Here is a 6,388-nt window from a genome sequence, read left to right as displayed (position 1 = left end):
CATCCAGAGATATTTTTTAACACTGCCTCGAGAAAATCAAAAGTTGTTATTGTTATCTGTTATCAACAGTTGAAGTGGTCGGGTTGGCCATTAACATAAAACTAAATACATGAAAATATACAAATAAATCGTCAAGAACAACAAAACCACATCTAAAATGACACTATATGGGTTAATGCAGAGGCGCGGCCACCTTTCAAGACGTGGGTAGGACAAAAACTGGAGTACCAAATGTATAGAATAGTTCTATGGAATTTCTGAGACTTTCCGGAGATCGTCTCGGATTTCAAGAGATTTTTTCGGACATCCTCAGATAAGTTATAAAACTTCCTATGACTATTAGGAGAATCATTACATTTCCAGCGTTTAGAAAACATTTCAAAAAGCATGTCTTCAAAAATGTTTACGAATTTCCAAAAGTGATCATATATTCCTGTAAATTTTATAAAATATTGGTAGATTTGAAGCAAATATCACTAACTTCTAGGAATTTTAACCTTTAGAAATCTTCAGAAATTTCACTACGATCTACCAGTAAAGCTTATAATCGTCCAAAAATCTTTAAGGGTGCTCAATACTATTAAGAACAATGTTACTCCGAATGTCAGACTTTTTTCTTTCTAACAAGATTTCATGCAAACGTAGGTATATATGTGATTCCTACAGATTACAATAAACTCTAAGAAGCCTTCAGAGTTCTGCTTCTCATAGGCCTTCTACCAGACATCCGGATATGCTACAATCATCATTAACTGCTTCATATTCGCATATTTCTGCGATTGTTCTCTCAAATCCTAAATACCAACCTTTATTAATATGGATTGTAGGGTAAATTACACCAGTTCTAACCAGTTACGGAGAAGCAACCATTGACAAGTACAAGCAGACTTACCTAAGTTAAGCTAAGCTATATCCTTGTTTAAAAATTCAACGTTTGATAATTCACAGTCAGCCTTATACAATTTCAAAAAATCTTTGAGCCTCCTTGAACTAGCAGAAATAATTACGTACTTCCAGAGAGTTTTCAATAATTTTATGTAAGAGTACATTTTATTAGAAACTTTAAGACTTCTTGGAAAATCTCAATATATCATTGAGCACTTGTTGAAATGAAAAGAATTCTTCATAGAATCTGAGAAGCCTTTCGGAATAGATTTCTTCTTTACAATCCCTGGAAAACCCAACGATTGTCCAGTTTAACCTCTGATAAACTTTTAATCCTCAGATTAACTGTGAAACGTTTTAATAATATTTTAAAAGATCTATAAATTAAAATACCTAGTATTGATAGTAATTAGATCTTTTAGTTATCCATATGGTATGTTCTTACCATAATCATGGGTAGGACCAGGGTTTGCAGAAATCGCTCTCAATAGATAACGAACAACGATAAAAGAGAGACAAAAACTGTTCCGAATATGTATACAGAGATGATAAGTGAGAGACTTGCTCTTTCTCTTAAGGATTCAATCTCTGGGTAGGACAATGCTTCGACTGTTCTACCCAGGTATTTTCATGCGTAGGACATGTCCTACTTGTCCCACCCACTCCCGGCGCCACTGGTTTAATGCGACACTTCATAGGCGTAATTAAAGTCCTGGTCCCGGGGGGGGGGGGAGGAGAGCAGGGGGTAGGCTTTGTGCTGGCATGGCCCCAACTGGTGAGGGATAATATTCTAAAGCTATAGTGCACTGCTCGCATGGGCCTCCAAGGGTTTTGACGTAGGACTTACGTCTCTCTTTACTATACCGGGTGTCATTTCAAAATACATATTCAAATCGACCGCGTTAAGGCTGCCTTACACCTCGGGAAAATTTTCCGCCGGAATTTGGTCCCCGTGTATTTTAAAGGAGGCCGGGATTTTGATTTTCCGTGTCCAAATTCCGAAAACATCACATATGCAAAAATACATAAGGAAAAAATCCGTTGATCAGATTCCCGAGGTGTGAGGCTACCTTTACGCTGTGTTGAAAGATTTTAAACGTTAATAGCTGGGTGATGCGAGTAGAATCGATTTGGTTGTCAAACTGAAGCCAAACTTTTCTATTGTGCCGGAGCCGAACATTGAAGATTGTGGTTATGTTCGATTCAGATCCTATATTGAGAAGTATTGTTATTATTTGGGAAAAAAATAAAAATAAACTTAGTTTGAGTTTTGTATTCTTTGTAACAAATATTTTCACATTATATTTCGAGTGGAAGATTAATAGGAATGCAATTAAAAAGCACTCGTTACGATATTTCACGAGATTCAACAGCTGATTGGGACAGGAATGTATGCAACCATCGTAAAGTCGTGTAGAGTCTCGCGCATTTGTGCGCCCTTATGCAGCATGGAAAGAGAAATTCGAAGAGCGGGAAATTTTTGACAGGCAAGTAACTGCAAAATAATTTTGCTTATGGGATTGATTTCAAAATATCCCTTTACTTGCTTGAGAGCAGGAAAGCGGCTCTATCCGCACCACCCAGGTTAATAGCGTTCGTCTCAGTGGACGAATTTCTGCGGTAAGCTCCTCAATCGACAGATTTCAAGTATGCCTTTCATGTCCATGCTTGATAAGACCCGAAAAACTTGTTTCAATAGGCATGAAACTGTTTTCAATGAAAAACATTTAGATCAAGGGAACCTATAAATATGGGTACCGCATAATTCTTGCATCATTCCATTATCACGTTCTGATTGGTGCAGACACCAGCGAATGAGCAGCCGCTGGGTCTGCCGAGAAGCCATAAAATAGCGCAACGCGATTTTTTCCTTTCATTCTGACCGGGACAAGCGAAGCAACCGCATCATCGGCACTCACACCTTTTAGCAGGGAATGAAGTTATCGAAGCCACCATCATCAGCCGAAACCTAGCCAGTACAGCAGCAGTCCACCCTACAGACCCGACAAAGCAGCAATGCTGAGCAGATACCGGCAGCAGCAGCAGAGTCGAGCTGAGACAGGCTGAAGAAAAGCCACATGATGCAGCATGTATGTCCAAAAAACAAACGGTTCTTCAGAGGGCCAATGATAGAGATCAATATCAAAGCTTTCAATTCCCTTCGGGATAGAAATTGCAGAGTTGTTACGGAGATCCTGAAATATTTTCCGCGCCAAATCCGCGCCGACTAAAATCAAATCCACGACATTTCCGCGCGACATGAAAATCCATTCTGCGCCAAATCCGCGCGACCCAAAACTAAATTCTAAGCAAATACACGTTAAATATCAATGTCAAATATTACGCTGAACATTACAACAATTTAGGCTGTGAACCATTCCACTGATTCGTTTAACTTTCAGTTAAAATTTGACATTCCGATGGTTATTTTCCCATCGTGGTTAAAATTTTACTCCGGAGCCGACCCATTTGAGTTTTGACAGATTGATAGTTATTTGGAACGAAATGGATTTGGCGCCAATTTTCTCGCGAACAAAGTTTAACTATCGAACTGTCAAATCTAACCATGCTCCGGAGCAGGGTTATTTTTAACCAAGGCGAAATAACCCACTTTCCAAGAAATCGAGCATCTCCCAAGAATCTACCTCATTAGGACGCCAACCATATGAATGTGTCACGGGTTTCATCCTAGCAACTGCACATTTTTAGTCCATTTGATCAGATCCACCATTTTGTTTTCGTACCGATAACCCTTCGTCTATTCTCTCGACTAATAAATTTGATTTCGACGAGAAAATAATGTCGTTGCTCACCGATTGTAAAAAAAAGGAAAAAATCAAAAAAAAAAATTAATTTGCCGAGAGTGCAAAAGGATTTGGATGCTCATGGCCTCTTGGTCATAGATACCAGTGGATCCGTCCGAAATTCAAGATTGCTGGACAGTTACCTTGAGCCAATTGGACGAAACCGATCCGTTGTACTTGCGGAAAAAGTAAGGCTACCTTCATAAACACAATTCCATCGAATCTTCCAGCACATCCCCTTATTTCAGGTTTTTCAATAAAGTTTGGTGTTTGGTGGTGGAGATCTTCTGTACTCGAGTACACACCGGAGAAAAGTATTTCACGATTATACATTTCGAAATTGCCTTTGCATAATCCATCCCTTCCCAAATCTTCAACAGGCCATACAAATGCATTTGCTCGAACGAACGACCATTCGTACAGCTCAAATAGATATTTTACGCTGCACATCCGACGGCACACGGAGAAAACGCCATACGTAACGCCGTAACGAACGATTCATCCAGGGGACGGCCTTGCGGCCCATCAGTGAACCGCAGGTCACTATATGAAAGACGTAGATATGAACGGTACACGATGGCGTCACAATAGTTCGATTCAGTGTTTGTGTATTTTTCCTCAAAGCATGATGTGTTTTTCGGTGATTGGAGAGTTCTGCAGGAGGATGTTTGGCTGGCACGGATGATGAACTGCAGCTCGATAAGCAATTGTATAGAGATTCTATTTGGAATCCGTTCTAAATTCTACCAAAAAATACTTTAGCTTTTCGATCTTTCTAGGATTTTATGTTCCCTTCGGAATCCTTTCAAGATTCCATTTGAAATTATGTCGCGATTCTATTCGCTATATCCTTTCGGAATTCTATTTGGTATTTCGAGATTCCATTCGGGAATCCTCAGAGGATTGGAATGGAGAATTCTCAAAGAACTTCGAATGGTATCAAAAGATTTCAAACGTTATCCAGAAATAATTCCGAATGGAATCCAGAAAAATCCTGCTGCAATTAATAGAATGTCGCAACACTTAATAATCTAAAACATAATCCTGAAAGCCGTTCCTTAAAATAGCTAATTCCAATGCCATGGTCATCGACTATTCAGCACCAGCGGGTTCCATTTGTTGCCTCTCGTCGATTCCATGGAGCTCGTATCTCGCAAACAATCAATAATCAATTTACGGACGTTTCAATACTGGAATAGAACATATTCCTTAAATATTGTACAAAAATGTAAAAAAGAATTCTAATAAAATATTTGAAATGGTTCTGAATTTTACAATGTAAACAAAAAGAAGCATACAAAGAACAAAAAGAAGAAGAATCAATAGGTACCCATGTCTCCATCATATCTAGCAAAAATCTAGAAGAACTGTGGTACTCATGTCTAGGAGATATCTCTGCGTTTTCTAAGAGAACCGATATGTCAAATTTCTTTCGGTTTAAACGGTTCAAACGGTCTACTCGTCTAAAATTTTGAGGTAGACACCGGTTTAAACGGTTGTTGCATTTGAGGCGGATTTGAGGTCTGACAGGTTCTAGACATCGAAGAAAAATATCTAGGAGACTATTTTTTTTGTCTCAGAGATATCACGGTAGAAGTCTAGAAGATCTTTCCGAGCGGACCACGGCGAAATAACCATCGAACTGTCAAATTTTAACTAAAAGTTAAACGAATCGGTGGAATGGTTCACAGCCTAAGGGGCCGTTCAAAAATTACGTCCAAGGTTTGAGGGGGGGAGGGGGGTCTGAGTTTTGTGACAGTTTGTGACAGGGGGAGGGACGGGGGTTCGTCTTATGTGACGTCCGTCCACAAGAAAAAAAATACTGAAAGCATTTTAGAAACAACTTGCATTTTAAAAACATTCAAACTGTTAGTAAGGGACATAACTCACTATGTTATTGTGAAAATAGTGTATTGTCTGATTTTCTGAAAATTGCACGCGGCGAACCCTTCATGAAAGGTACCGCCGCGCTTTCTTCACCCTGTTTACTTGATTCTTATGGGTGAATAGCATTGCGGTGTATCGTTTGGCGCGGCCGTACCTTTGGACAGTCATTCGCCGCGTGAAGTTTTGTGCAAGTACCCATTTGGGAACATTACAAACGCCGCGCAGTGTATCATATCCAGAAAATCTGACAATACGAAAAAGATAAACCACAGTAATCGCTAAAATATAAATGAGACATGTACGTACAGGGGGAGGGGGGGGGTCAATTATTTGTGACAGTTTGTGACAGGAGGGGGGGAGGGGGGTTGAAAATGCCGAAAAACGATGGACGTAATTTTTGAACGATCCCTTAGTGAACATCTTTTTTCGAGTTCGTTTTTATAATATTACTGATTTTAATTAAATGTTTTAACTTCAACATTACACATGTTTATACAAAATTGAAAATAGGATTAAGGAAAAAGCAGTTGATATAACAACTCATCTAGATGGTCCTTCTTGGAATTTCTGAAGAAGTCGCTCCAAAATTGTCTGCGGGTGTTTCTCCGAGAACATCTGTGGAAATTTCTCCATTCTTCCAAAAGGTTCCCCGGAAATTTATGCGGAATTTATTTTTTTCATAAATATTTGTGAATTGCTCAAAAACAACATGCAGGAAATTTTCGGAAACTGTATGTGGACACCCCTAATCAATTCCTACAGAAATCGCTTGGGAAATTCTAACAGAAATTGGTTGAATTGGTCCTGCTGAA

General features: G+C 39.2%; 1 long non-coding RNA gene across 1 annotated transcript; it reads left to right on the top strand.

Moving 5' to 3' along the window:
- Nucleotides 1–3,753: 3,753 nt before the first annotated feature.
- Nucleotides 3,754–5,292, top strand: LOC134224584 (uncharacterized). Its single transcript, XR_009982986.1, has 3 exons — nt 3,754–3,877; nt 3,938–4,003; nt 4,070–5,292. It is a non-coding gene; the product is annotated as an uncharacterized LOC134224584 (long non-coding RNA).
- The last annotated feature ends 1,096 nt before the right edge of the window (nt 5,293–6,388 follow it).

Source organism: Armigeres subalbatus, chromosome 3 (genome assembly GCF_024139115.2).
Source record: "Armigeres subalbatus isolate Guangzhou_Male chromosome 3, GZ_Asu_2, whole genome shotgun sequence".
Classification (NCBI taxonomy): Eukaryota; Metazoa; Arthropoda; class Insecta; order Diptera; family Culicidae; genus Armigeres; species Armigeres subalbatus.
Note: the sequence above shows the minus strand (reverse complement) of the source record. Positions and strands in the feature narration are given on the sequence as shown.